Genomic DNA, 15,468 nt, shown 5'->3' with positions numbered 1-15,468 from the left:
GGCGAAACCCCCAGCAATCCTAATGTATTTGTTAAATGCTTCCCTCTCCTTTGTGCAGAAAAGCTATTCATACCCTCCCCTACCTCCTCAGCCCAACAACACCTCACCCTTCCTGAGAAAACAGCAGCTGCCTCCCTTTTCACCCCCAAACCCACCTGATTGCGTCTCCTGTGCTCACCCTGGCAGCCTCACCTTTTATATCCCAGGGAGCTGCCCCCTTTTCATGAAAGATCCTCTCCTCCCTTGCAGTTCCAGTGATAAAGCTGTGCATGGCTATCCAGCTGGCCCAGCCCAACAGAGATCCATGGTTCCTCACTTGCCTCCACCTTCTCTGTTTTTCTCCCCTCACCATCATGTCCAGCATCAGCAGGTCCTGGTGCTCTTTCCCTGAAAATATCCCAAGTCAGTTTCCTTCTGTCTATCTCAGCTGCCAGAGCCTGGCCCCACCATCATCCTCTCCCTACTGGACAGGTGTTACTGCCTTCCAAGTAGGGTCTCAGCCTCTATTCTTGGAGGTAGACCTACAGGTAAAGCAGACACAAGGGAAGGAGCCTGGTCTGGTATCCAGCAGCTCACATCAAAACGGTGCTGTGAGGTTGCCTATTCCATGTTCTGGCTGTGGCTTGTGAAGGCAGCAAGAATCCCAGCTGCCCCACCAAGCTGCCTTGAGCCGAGACAGACTTGCAGAAAATTGGGCCAATCCAGGTTGGCCTGAAGTCAAGTTGGAACATGAACAGGAAGTGACAAAAGCTTCCCTGGAATTAAATGCTATTTAGATTGTGTTTCCAGTGCCAGGAAAGAGCTGGCTTCAAGATGGAGCAGAGAGTCATTTTTACCAAATAAATGATGGGAATGTCATCCCCTGGGACAGTTAGAAAATCTCCTTGGCATCTGGTTTTAATTATAATATCTGCTCACTATCATTCCCAAGACAGTATCTCTCAAAATTCCAAGATATAATTTCTATTCTTTCATTGAAGAAATATTTGCTAAATGCTTACACCCTAACAGACACTATACAAGGTACTTAGGAAACAAGGAGGCATTAGACGTGTGCGAAAAAGAAGCTGTGTGCAGGAGAAGACCTTGTGCCAGGTACTGCCAAGGGAGTTGTGGAATCCCTTGCCGAGGACCCCTCTCCTGGCACCTCCAACTCCACGCTGAGTCCTCCAGGAGGATAGCCACCATTTCTTCCTCCCCAACCAGTCATTGGTCTGTGCCATTCCCATATCAGGCTGCAGGTTGACGGGAGGCTTCTTAGGGAACCAAGGAGAAGGTGAACAGGCACTGGCCCCAGCCTGAGCCTCACAACCCCACAGAGTCACAACCTCCCTGGCTGGGGAGCCTGTAGGTGTACACTGAACTTCACCATGGTCTCCCAGGAATTGAAGCCAGTGTTTTTCAAAGAGGATTCCACACAGGCGTTATTCCTGCAAAATGACCTAATGGGGAGAAAATACAGGTATCTGAGAGTGAGGGAAGAGAGAAAGAGGAAGCTTCATGTCTCAGCAACTGATACACAACGTCTTCATTCAATGACCCATTGGACTTCCTAGGAGTTATTTATTAGAATTAAGTGGCTGAGCTGGGTGTGGTGACTCACGCCTGTAATCCCAGCACTCTGCAAAGCTGAGGTGGGTGGATCACCTGAGGTCAGGAGTTTGAGACCAGCCTGGCCAACATGGGGAAACCCTGTCTCTACCAAAAATACAAAATCAGTCAGGCGTGGCTGTGCGCACCTATAATCCCAGCTACTCGGGAGGCTGAGGCAGGAGAACTGCTTGAACTCAGGAGGGGGAGGTTGAAGTGAGCCGAGATGGCACCATTGCACTCCAGCCTGGGCAACAAGAGCGAAACTGCATCTCAAAACAAACAAACAACAAACAAACAAAGAAGCAAACAACAACAACAAAGAATAAAGTGGCTGAGACTGTTAGCAACTCTTTGCTTTAAGCCTCCATTCTCCACACTCACGTGGCTGTGGGGGCTTCCAGGCCTCCTCTGCTGGCCTCTCCCGGGGCTCTCACCTGATGCACCTGTGAGGCAGCCTGGAAAGGTACCTGCATATTGGAAACCAAATGGAGAAGACAACTGTGGAAATAAAGTTGAAAGGGCAATTTGAGGAGGACATCCTCAATCGAGCCGGAAGAGATGTGTAGCAATGTCATCAGTTGCAAACACACTACCCTTGGTTGGACTCAGACCAGGGACCAGGTCGCCCTAGTCTCCCTATGCCCAGTGAGCCACATGGTGTGTGAGGAGCGGGTGTGCCGTGCTACTCAGAATCCACACAGGTAGACAGAGCACTGAACTTGCCTATCACTTGCTGGGACAGTTCCAGCTCACATGAGAGGAGAGAGTAAAGGCTGGACACTCTGAGGTAAAATATGCACTGAGCCAGGCGTGGGGGAGGGAGCTGGCGTCAGCCACCTTTATCGATGCGTGCACTGACCATGCAGCAAGGCTTCCGTCCGTTGGATCTAGTCCTCAAGACAGCCCTGTGAAGTCCTCATGAAGCCCTCAACGGTAGAGATCTCGGATTTAGGGATTAGGAATATAGGATCCAGAGAGGTCTAGCCACTTCACTAAGGTCACATCAGAAGCAGCTGGGAGCCAGGGTTTGCCTGACTCCTAACCAGGTCTCTCTTCTGCAAGCTGCAACCAAGGTGGGAGAGGAGGGGGCAATAAGATACAGGTAAGATTGTGGGACCAGAAAGGAACTGAAGCCGTTGTGAGTCTGCAAGAAAGATATGGCTGTTCCTGTGGTTGAGCTGAGTCAGCTGCCACCAGGGTCAGGGGAGGTGGGTAGAGAAAAAAGAACCCTCAGAGGCAAAAAGGCTGGGAAAGATCAGAGGTCTGGGTGACAGCTCTGCCCAGACATCTGCTGGGACCAAGCTGGGGTGGGCAGGCAGTTTCACGTCAAATCAGAAGACGAGAGGTCTTGGGAGGTTCTGGGGAAGAAGGAGGCAAAGGCCAGGCAGGTGAGGTTCCCATTTCAGAAGCAACGAAGCAGGAAGGTAGTGTAATGAAAACACAGAGGAAGGATTTAATTCCCAACTCCATGTACTGCAGAACTATAGGAATTAAATGACAGCCCTGCACTGAGAATACACCAGCTGATAACAGTGAGAGCAGGGCAGGTGCCCCAGGCCCTGCAGTTTTGGGTACAGCACCCAGGCACACCCAGGAATCCCGGCTCAGGAGCTCCCAGGCCCTCCAGTGGGGCATTGGTCTGAATAAAACATTCGTGCCACGGACCCGGCCTCTGTTTCAAGGAGAGGCTGCACCTGCTCAAATTCACAAACGGGCCCACAGAAGCTGAACAGCAAGCTCTTTTGCCTCCTTGCCTAGAATGGGTGTGTGGATGCCAGCCTCCCTGTGATGTCACAGGACCAGCACCTGGCCAAATGGTGCTTCAGTTTTGCAGGCTTTCATGGCTGAAGCTGCTGACCCAGAGTGGGCATCGTATAAATCAGACGTGTCCTGGAGAGACCAGCTAAGAAGAAATGGGAAAGAGGAGTGCTGCAGGGATGGGAGGCGCATCTTGCATTTTGTTAAGATATGGCTACGGATACATCTTTACATTTTCGTTAAAAAAAATCAATAAGTCAATTCATAATTATTGACTTTCATTCCAGTACACCCTTTCCAAAATCTTTTCAGAGAACTGACCTCATTTGGCCCTCGTTGAAGGGACTGCTGGTTTCAGCACTGACAGGTCAACAGCTTGGAAGTTGTCACTCCTTTCCCTACGAGAAGAAAACAACAGAACATACTGAAAATGAATACCTTTTCTTAGGACTCTCGGAAAGTGCAGGTCACAGGGCAAACTGCCTCCCTGAGATCTGGAGTGATGGCTCTATCCTGCGAGCCAAAAGCACCATGAGCTGACTTGGAACAGACGCCATGGCAGCTACACACTGGTAGGGGTATCTCAATGGTCATTTCGACAAACTGCTGAAGGCAGAGTGAGGACGAGTGTGAGAATGAGAAACTCCTCAGGGCCTGTCCAGCCTGGGTGACAGAGCCAGACTCCGTCTCACAAAACAAAAGCAAAAACAAAAACAAAAACAAAAAAAAGGAAGAATCAAAAGGAAATATAGGAAATCAAAAACTTGATGATAACAAAATATCATCAACTGGGCAGCCAGTTTGGTGAGAAATAGGAAATCTATTTCTCACTGTTCTGGAGCTGGGAAGTCCAAGATGGAGGCATCAGCAGATTCCACATCTAGTGAGGGCTTGCTTCCTCGTTCACAGATGGCACCTTCTTGCTGTGTCCTCACGTGGTTAAAAAGGACAAGGTAGCTGTCTTGAGCTTCCTCTATAGGGTCACAAATTCCATTCACGAGGGCTTCATTCTCATCTTTCAAAGGACCTACCCTCAAATGAAATCGTATTGGGGGATTAGGTTTCAACATGTGAATTTGGGGGGGAAACACCAAAATTAAGGCCATAGCAAAGTAACATATATGTATGATTGAACTATCAGAAGGGGGAAAAAAGATAACAGAGTGGAAATAAATATATGTCTAAAGTCATGATGGCTGAGAACTTTCCAAAATTAATAACAGACTCCCAAACAGATCCAGGGAGCTCTCTGAACTGCAAGTAGGATTTTTTAAAATTACATCTAGGTGTATCACATCCATGTTATATTCAATCAGCAAACCAAAGACAAAGAGAAGAACTTGAAAGAAGCCACAGAAAAGCATAATACCTTACCTATATGAGGGCAAGAATAAGAATTCAGCAGACTTTGGAGGAGAGTGGAGTGAAATCTTCCCAATATTAAAGTGTTGATGTTTAAAGACCCCAACTCTAGTCTCTTTCCCTTTCATGCACCACCAAAGATTCTGGTGTCACCATGGGCCGCCACCCCACCCAATGTTACTGGTATTGTAAGAAGAAGTCTTACCCATTCTTACTTCTGCCAAGGTTTCCCTAATGGCAAGGTTCACCTCTTTGACCTGGGTCGGAAGAAGGCAAAACTGGATGAGTTTCCGCTCTGTGGCCACATGGTGTCAGATGAATATGAGCAGCTCTCCTCTGGAGCCCTGGAGGCTGCCCTATTTGTGCTAGGAAGCACATGGAGAGAGAAAATAATATAGGCCAGAAATTCAGACTCTATAAAGAAAAAAAGAACATTGGAGAAGGGATAAATGAAGGTAAAATAGAATTTTGTTTATACTTAATTGATTCAAGAAATAACTGTTCAAAGTAATAGTAACCATTTATTAGATTATTATAGTATACGGAATAATAAAATGGCAAAAGAAATGGGAGGAATTGAGAATATTCTAAGAACCTGCACTACACAAGAAACAGTATAGTGTTATTTGAAGGCAGACTTGGGTTAGTTAAAAATGTGTATTGAATACTCTAGAGCAGTCAAATTGGAAAAAAAAAAAAAAAAAAAAAAAAAAAAAAAAAAAAAAAAAAACCCTGTAGTTTTAAAGGAGTATAATAGATAAACTGAGAGAGGAGATAAAATTTATTATTATTATTATTATTATTATTATTATTATTATTATTTTAAGGCAGAGTCTCACTCTGTCACCCAGGCTGGAGTGCAGTGGTGCAATCTCAGCTCACTACAACCTCTGCCTCCTGGGTTCAAGCAATTCTCATGCCTCAGCCTCCTGAGTTGCTGGGATTACAGGCATGTGCCACCACATCCAGATAATTTTTTATATTTTTAGTAGAGACAGGGTTTCACCATGTTGGCAAGGCTGGTCTCAAACTCCTGACCTGAGGTGATACAGCCACTTTGGCCTCTCCCATAGTGTTAGGATGACAAGCATGAGCCACCACATCAGGACTAAAATAGAATCTTATAAAATGCTCAGTTCAAAGCACAGAAGGCAAAAAAAAAGAGAAAATTTTTAAAAAAGAAACAAAGAATAGGTGTATGTAAAATGCAAACATCACAAACTAGTAAATATTAATAAAATTATGTAAAAATCACTTTAAATGTGAATGGTCTAAATATACCAATTGAAATACAGAGATTGTCAGAGTGGATTTAAAAAAACACAAGACCCAAATACATGTTATGACAAGAGACCAACTTTACATACAAAGACTCAGCTAGCTTAAAATAAAAGGGATAGAGAATGCTATACCATATTAATACTAACTAAAATAAAGCTGTAGTCACTTTATGAATTTCTAAAGCAAACTTCTAAACAAACAACCAAAATTTATCAGTGATAAAGAGATATTATATAATGATAAAAGCATCAATTCTTCAAGAAGACATAACGATCTTAAAAGTGTGTGTACCTAATGACAGAGTGTCAAAATACTTCAGGGAAAGAAAAGGAAAGAAGAAATGGACAAATCCTCTATTACACTGGAAGACTTCAACAGCCCTCTGCCAGCAACTGACAGATCAAGCAAGCAGAAAATCATTAAAGGTAAAGTTGACCTGAGCAGCACTATTAATCAACTAGATCTCATTGACATTTATAGAACATTTCATCCAACAATAGCAGAATACACATTCCTTTCAAGTTCACATTCGGTACTCACAAAGATAGGCCACATTCCAGGCCATGAACACACCTCAAAGGTTAGGAATCATACAAAATATGTTATCAGAAGACAAAGGGCTTACACTGGAAACCACCAGCAGAAAGATAGCGGAAAGATGCTGAAATATTTAAAGATTAAATAATACTCTTCTAAATAACATGTAAGCCAAGGAAGAAATTATAAACAAACTTTAAAACAATTTTGAACTAAATAAAAATAAGATAACATCAAAACTTGTGGGATACAGTAAAATCGGGGATTAAAAGGAAATGCATAGGATTAAATGCATATTGTTGAAATTAAGAAAGATCTATAATCAATAATCTAAGCTCCAACATGAAGAAGCTAGAGAAAGGACTACAACTGAAGCTATAAAGCAAGAACAAGAAAAGAAATTATTTTAAACATAGAGCAGAAGTCAATGGAATTGAACCAGAAAAGCAATAGAGAAAATCAATAAAATTAAAAGTTGGTTCTTGGAAAAGTTTTGTAAAATTGATAAACTTCTAATCAGCCTCACCAAGAAAAAGAGAAGACATAAATTGCCGCTGTCATAGAAGAAATAGTGGTCATTACTACTAAACCCAGGGACATTAAAATGGAAACAAAGGAGATATAAACAACTCCATCTCCACACATCTGATCTTTTAGATAAAATGAACTGATTTCTTGAAAGACACAAATCACCAAAATCCATACAATGAGAATTAGACCATTTGAATAGGTATATAGCTATTAAATAAATTAAATCAATAATGAACAACCTTTCAACAACAATAACAACAGCAATGACAAGAAACAAAGCCCAGATAATGTCATTGGTGAATTCTACCAAACCTTTAAGGAAGCCGTGATACTAATTATCTACTGACATAGTTGACATATGTCCCTACCCAAATCTCATACTGAAATATAATCTCCAGAGTTGGAGGTGGAGACTGGTGGGAGGTGATTGGATCATGGGGGCAGATTCTTCAACGAGTAGTTTAGCACCATCCCTCTAGGTACTGTCCTCATGATAGTGACTGAATGAGTTCCCATGAGATCTGGTCTCGCTTTCTCTTGCTCCTGCTTTTGCCATGTGATAAGTCTGCTCCCTGTTTGCTCTCTGCCATGACTGGAAGCTTCCTGAGGGCTCCTGAGAAGCAGATGCCGCCATGCTTTCTGTACAGCCTGTAGAACCATGAGCCAATTAAACTTCTTTTCTTATTGATATAAATTATAAACTATCCCATATTGGTATTTCTTTAAACAACATGAGAATGAACTAATATGGCTACAAATATTCCTCTTCTGGAACAGAGGGAAGAAATCTTAACTAATTCTCTGAGGCCAGTCTTACAGTAATATCAAAACCAGAAAAAGATGTAACAAGGAGAAAAACTGCAGAGCAAAATATCTTATAACCAAACTACTTAACAAAATAATAGCAAGTCAAATTCAACAATGCATAAAGTAATTGTGCAATGTGACTGAGTGGGATTTATCCCAGGTATGCAAGACTGGTTCAACATTTAAAAATCAGTAAGTGCAACTGATTATATCAACTGTCTATACAAGAAAATTAATATGATATTTATTAGTGCTAAATTCACCAAATTCCAACACCCTTTCATGACAAAAACTCTCAGCAAACTAGGAACAGAGAGAACTTCTTCAATTTAATAAAGAATATCTTTTTAAAAAATTATGGCTAATATAACACAGTGGTGAGAAATTGAATGCTTTCTCCATATGATTGGAAATAAGGCAAAAATAAGAGAATGTCTTCTCTTTACATTCTTATTCAATATCATCCTGAAAATCCTAGCTAGTGCAGAAAGATGAGTAAAGGAAAAAAAAGTGAGTATATATATCTGAAAGGAAAACATAAAACTGTCTTTATTCACAGGTGACATGACATTATTAATGTAGAAAATCCTAAAGAATCGACAAAAATACTCTTGAAACTAATAAGCAATTATAGCAAGGCCAGGGATAACAGATTAATACACAAAAGTCAGCTGCTTTCCTATATACCAACAATAAACAGCTGTAATTTGAAATTTAAAAAATAATATCATTTACAATAGCACAATATATAGGTAAATAGAAATACAGAGGTATATAACTCACAAAATATATATAGGATCTGTATGAGAAAAACTATATAACACAGATGAATAAATCAAGTATCTAAATAAAGGAATAAATACTTTGTGTTCATGGATTGCAAGATTCAATGTTGTTAAGATAACAATTTTTCTCAAATTGACCTAAAGATTCAACACAATCCTTATCAAAATCCCAGGAAACTATTTTGTAGATGTTGACAAACTGATAAAGTTTATATGGAAAGGAAAAAGGGATATAATCATCAATACAACACTGAAGAAGAGCAAAGTTGGAGGGCTTCTACTTGATTTCAAAACTTACTTTAAAGCTACAATAATTTTTTTAAAAAAGTGTTTTATTGGCAAAAGAATAGACTCCTCGATCAATTGAACAGAATAAGGAGTTCACAGAAATATAGTCAATTGATCTTTGACAAAAGAGCAAAGGTAATTTAATATAGAAAAGATCATCTCTTCAACAAATTGTGCTGTAACAATTGGAAGTCCATATTAAAATAAAATAAACCTAGACACAGACTTTGAAGCTTTCACAAAAATTAACTAAAAAGGGATGATAGATCTAAATGTAAAATTCAAAACTCTTGACATAGGAAGAAGAAAAATACATAGAAAGACATGGAAGAGGAGGAGGAGGAGAAACGGGCCTAGGAAAAATTTTATGAGACTTTGCATTTGGAGATGTGTTTTTAGATACAACACCAAAAACACAATCTAGAAAAAAATTTTAAGTTGGAGCTTATTAAAACTAAAAACTTCTACCATATTAAACACAATGTTAAGAGAAGCCGCAGACTAGGAGAAAATATTTGTAAAACACAATTTGATAAAGGATGTGTGCCAAAATTTTTATAAAATATGCTTAGAACTCAACAATAAGAAAACAAGAAGCCCAATTCAAAAACGGGTAAAATATCTAAGCAGACACATCGTGAAATAAATTGGGCCATGGCAAATAAGCAAAGAAAAAGATGCCTTAGACCATCTGTCATTAGAAAGCTGCAAATTAAAACAACAATGTGAACCATGACACATTTATATCAGAATGGCTAAAATTTAAAAAAATGACAATACCCACTGCGGGCAAAGGTGGGAGTAACACAAACTCACATATTACTCTGAGTGATTGTACTCGTTACAATGTAAAATGGTGGAACCACTTTGGAAGACAGTTTGGAAGTTTCTTCCAAAACTAAACACAATCTTACCATCTGATCCAGCAAATATGCTCCTGTTTACCCAACTGATTTGAAAATTTATGTCTACAAACAAACAAACAAGAAATACTCATGCAAATGTTTACCGCAGCCATGTTTACAACCACCCAAAACTGGAAGTAAATAAGATGAGCTTCAATAGGGGAAGTGATGGGCAAAATACAGTTCGTCTATTCAATACCGTATTATTAGCAATAGCATAGAAGATGGACTCTCAAGCTGCAAAAAGACATATACAGCTCAAATGCATATTGCTGAATAAAAGTCAGTTTAAAAAGCATCCATATTGTATGACTCCAGTTATGTGGCATTTAGGCAAAGACAAACCTACGAAGGTGGTAAATACATCAGTGATTGCCACAGATTCGGGAAGTGGGAGTGAGGATTAAATAGGTAAAGCCCAGGGTAACTTTTAGGATAATAAACTTTGGTGTATAATGCAGTAGTGGTAGATGCTTGACCGTGCATTTTTCAAAACCCGTAGAACTTTACAGCACAGAGACTAACACATATATGATACTAAAAAAATTACATATATACATATATATATGTTCTGTATATATAGAGTTATGTGTATATATATAATTTTTAAAAATATCACTAAGGAGATCAAGGAAATCATAGGATAGAATGGAATGATGACTGTGGCAAAATAACTGCACTATAAATGTATAATGCAGCCTCATATATGTATACATATATGTATACATATATGCATACAATATGCATTATACACTATAAATGTATAATGCAGCCACTATAATAAATGTATAATGCAGCCTCATGGAAGAGGATGTCAGAGAAAGAAGGTGATGCATGTAACTTTGGAAGTCAATGGTCAGTGACACTAGAGACAAAAGACGCTGTGCACAGCACTGTGCTTTAGTTGACACAGTTGTTTCCCACACAACATGACATAACAACTCTGAAACCACTGTCTACGTATACTGTAATTGAACATTTAAGTAAGGGTTTTTTCACTGTTAGAGGTAAGCAAAGGGAGGAGGCTAGAATGGCACACATGGAAACAGACTGGAGTTGGCATGGTCAATTATCACCTCTTTTCACTTAATATTGATAGAGATGTTAAATATAAGAATATTTATAGGTATGTTTATAAACACACATTTCCTTGCTCTCTCAGAAACAATGGCACCCTAGTAGCAATGGGATATGCAGCGTCTAGATCTTGGTCTCCGTTACCGGTCTCCATAAAAGGAACCAGGACTTCTCAAAGAAATATGTCTGATTCTCAGACTAGGGAATGATATATAGAAGATGTACTTAGAGCTGTTTATAGTGCCAGAAGGTAAGGAAGCACTAAACACACACTCACACACACACAATGACACAATGATAGGGATGCGTCAAAGGGATGCAGGAGTCCATTGAAAGAGCTCCCCATGGCCAAAGCTGATGCATTTGTAGCAACAAAATTAAATAGTATTGGATTAAAATCAAACATGTAAAATAAAAATGCGTGAGTCTATACTAATGTAAGTAGATGATTGAATAAATAAATACAAGGGGAAGAAGAGGTGAATCTCCCATGCAGAAGAATCTCAAAGACTTCGTGTAGATGCTCCCTCATTTATGTCTACATGTACAGCTCCATTTTCCTTAAGCAAGGATGCACACAGTGACTTCCTACCGAAGATTACAATATGAGAATGGGGGGAAAGGGTAACCACAGTGGAGACACCTGACAAGCACACATCATCCAGGTGACCAAAGTCAGCGTCACCAGTGATAAGTCATGTTGACAGAATGTAGGCTTGATGGATGTGATGAAAATGGAACCTCACTTCTTTATTTAGTCTTGCCCCACTCAAAACCTCAGTCTAATAATAGAAGCATCAGATACATCCCAGTGGAGTAGGATTCTGCAGGATGCATGGCCTTACAACTGCTGAGGCCAACTAAAAGGAGAAAAGTCTGAGACCCGGTCACAGCCCAGAGAGGCCTCAGGAGCCATGACAACCGGATGTCATGTGGTGTCCTGGGTGAGATCCTGCATGGGATCCTTTAGGTAGGAACTAAGATCTGACTAAAGTATGAACTTTAGGTAACAATGTACCAATTCATTTTCATAAATGTACTAAACTATGTAATGGTTTAATAATAGGGGAAACTGGGCATGTACATGGAAACTTTTTATACCATCTTCACAACATTTTTGAAACTTCCAAATGTTCTAAATAAAAAGTTTATTTTATCAGCTGGGCATGGTGGTTCACACCTGTAATCCCAGCTCTTTGAAAGGTCGAGGCAGGTGGATCACTTGAGATCAGGAGTTCAAGATCAGCCTGGCCAAGATGGTGAAACCCCATCTCTACTAAAAATACAAAAATTAAATGGGCGTGGTGGTGCATGCCTGTAATCCCAGCTACTTGGGAAGCTGAGGCAGGAGAATCACTTGAACCCAGGAGGCAGAGGTTGCAGTGAGCTGAGATTGCACCATTGCACTCCAGCTTGAATGACAGAGGGAGACACTGTCTCAAAAAAAAAAAAAAGTTATAAAAGTAAAAAAGCAAAACAAGAAAAACATAAGAAACAAACTATTCTATGAAAAGAAAATCATTCAAATCTAACAAAATTAGTAATAAGTACGTAGTTTTAGGAAATACATTATATTTCTCAATCATCAGAAAATGGGAATTCAGAGACTTTTTGACATTATTTTAAAGGTTAATTCTTGATTTCACTGACTTAGACTTTGATAACACTTGGGGTAAAATTATTTTTACTTTAAATTTATTTTCAAATGATACTGTTATCCCTATGCTGAAAAGATCATACTGATCTCGGGTGGAAAAGGTTATTAAATAGCCAGCGTTTGCTAAGCATTTGTAACAAACTAAAATAAATCTATTTTCTGATACGGATTAAAACATTGCTTCACTGCTCAGATAATTACACAGCTATTTTGAAACTCTATATTGAATCATTTATCCTCAAAATAAACAAATTATAGTTGCCTATTTTATTTTTATACTAAAAAATCTATTACATTATAGTATCTTATGATACTAAAATGACTATAGATGCTTATGAAATTATGATCTTCAGCTCTAGCAGTGTAATTGGTTAAAAAAATATGAGGTCCTGTCGTATAACTTTCACAGTCCGCAAATCGTAAGACTATGTAGTTGGAAATTGGAAATTTGTTCTGAGGGCCATAGGTTGAGAGCAAGAAGCCATGTCGTTAAAGCAAAAACTGAATTTTTGGGAGATGAGACAAAAGCTCTGGCAGAAAGGATCCGTATGTCCGGTTCACAGATGTACAAACTGCACCTGACTCCAGCCGACTGCTAAGGACAGACAGCTTGGAACAGAGTCTCCTGCATTTTATCATGCATGGAGCGTGGGGAGTCAGAATAAGACAACCAGAAAGGCCAAGGAGCAAGGCTGGGAATCTATCCATGAAAGGAAGTGGGCAGAAGAGATGCACAGGCTGCCCAGGGTAAGCATTATTTGAGTACTGGATGCAGAGTCCTGAGTTGATGCAGAAGAGAATTTAAATACGAATGCACAGCTATGGGGTTGAATGCAGTGGGTTCAGGGCACCCCATCTCTGTCTCCAACAGGGCTCCTTCACTCCCACCAGGCCCTTGGTGTGCCCCCTATACACAAGAAGAGGACAGCACTCGTCTGCCAGCTCCTACTAAGAATGAGAGGTGATGGGGTTTGTGCCACCAACCAGGCTAGAGCAGGAAGTGAGTCCCAAGGAGCAGAAGAAACCCAGGGGCCAGTTGTTAACTCCACACAAGGTGAGTGTGGTCAAGAGTAGACTCATTGGCTCAAGGAGTTTTCCTGTTTTTTTCCCCTAAAGACCTTGCCCTTGCTACTGAAGCATATCAGTGTGGAAATCACCTGAGGGCACCATTGCTAATAAGCCTTCACTTTGCTAGAATTGGAGAAATGATTTTCTCCTTAGCAGGCCTTTTCTTAAAGCCAGTCAGCTGTTGAAGCAACTGGGTGTCCAGTTAAAGTTATGAAAACATGTCTGCAGCCTTGCTGAGAGAGGTCAGAGCGCCCAACCTCTTCAGGACCTGCTCAGATGACTGTTGATGATACCTTGAGCCTTTGTTTTGTTGTCTCACACTTGCAGAAAAGAGAAAAACACAGTCTTTCCCAGGCCACAGACCGAGCATGAAAGAAGATCCCATCTCTCAGCTCATGTCAATCTGGTCTCCAGCAAAATACACATGGAAAGCCTGAGTGGACACACCACGTGACTCCTGCAGGGTCATCACACTGGGAGCACACCTGCTGTGATGGTGGGGGCGGAGTTGGGGAGAGAGGAGAGTCTTTCAGCAGCTGGAGGGAGCTGCACTCTGCTCCTCTGCCATTTTCAAGCTATCATACCAAGAATGACTTGAGCAAAAGCTTATGTGCCCAGAACAAATACGCTGGATAAAAAATAGCTGGTGTGAGGGCTGCTGGAAGGAGGAGGAATGGGGGAGAGTGGACGAAATGCCAGGAGGAGCAGTTCCGTCTCTGATAAGGTTGAGAGGGATCAGAGGAGGAAAGGGAAGGAAAATAGCAGCAGCCAGGCTGCTCTTGGTGGAGCTCCTCCGCTGAGCAGGTTTTGTGCCTGGAGCAGTGCATTCAGCCTCTCCTGTCTTCTTGACAAGTCTCCTTTTGAACACTCTTCCTACAGTGCAGAAAGAGATGAGATTTTGGAAAGCTATGGGAATTTTCTGAAGTCACAAAACCAATAAGCAGTTGAGGATAGCTTCAAGTGTGGCTGATCTCAAGTGTCATTCTGAGGCCCAGGACTCTCAGTAAGATCACCCACCTAAGTCCATAGGAGGAGGTCAAGAGCCTGGGCTCTTGGAGGTAGCTGCCTGGTTTCAATTTTTGGCCCCACCATGACCAAATTCTTGGCAACCCAGGCAAGTCACTCAGTATTTCTGAGACTCTGTTCTGTAATCTATAACCCTGAGAAGCTAAAAGCTATTTAAATGAAAGAATGCCCATCAACAGTAGAGCCAAGCACAGTATCTGCCGCTTGGAGGCCCCAGACATGATGACTGCTGTTGCCTCCCCCTTGTTGCTGGGGAGATGGAGGTTAGCAAAAATGCTCAGAGTGGAGGGAGAAGACAGTCCTGTGTTGCTCAGGGGTCAGCACATGCAAGACCTCACTCAGGGCCTGCCATGGCAGAGGCTGGCCTGCAATTCCCTTAAAGACTTCTGGAATCTTCCTGCACATGGATCTTTCTCCAGTAAGGGAAGCGGCTCCAGTGGCCGGGGCGGCTCTTCTTCAGTCCTGCTGAGAGTGCTACTCTGCCGTCCACCTTTCTTCCAGCTTCCCTGCCTCCTGTTCCTCCTAGACTTTGCAATCATTAAGCCCAGGCCAGTGCCAGGCACAGCAGCCTTTGCAGGTACATTGGGACCACTCATCATGGTCTTGAAATTCCTGCACCAGGACCCATACATTTTATAGCTGGTCCTGCATGGAACCCTGGAGTTTCAGGGTTAGGGAGCTTCAGAGCTCACTGAGGCCAATCTCCCCAGACTATAGATGAAAAATCAGAGCCAGGGACGGGGAGGGAGCTGTCCTACCTTGGCCGCTCTCTGGGTCAGCACCATTGTCTCCC

At 41.4% G+C, this 15,468-nt stretch overlaps 1 long non-coding RNA gene across 1 annotated transcript; it reads right to left on the bottom strand.

Annotated features, from left to right (window-relative positions):
* Positions 1-1,974: 1,974 nt before the first annotated feature.
* Positions 1,975-5,120, bottom strand: LOC139358966 (uncharacterized). The gene is made up of 3 exons (XR_011614465.1): positions 4,919-5,120; positions 3,673-3,749; positions 1,975-2,060 (listed from the first exon to the last, which is right to left on the bottom strand). It is a non-coding gene; the product is annotated as an uncharacterized lncRNA (long non-coding RNA).
* Positions 5,121-15,468: the final 10,348 nt, after the last annotated feature.

The sequence above is a fragment of the Macaca nemestrina genome, chromosome 15 (assembly GCF_043159975.1).
Source record: "Macaca nemestrina isolate mMacNem1 chromosome 15, mMacNem.hap1, whole genome shotgun sequence".
Classification (NCBI taxonomy): domain Eukaryota; kingdom Metazoa; phylum Chordata; class Mammalia; order Primates; family Cercopithecidae; genus Macaca; species Macaca nemestrina.
Note: the sequence above shows the minus strand (reverse complement) of the source record. Positions and strands in the feature narration are given on the sequence as shown.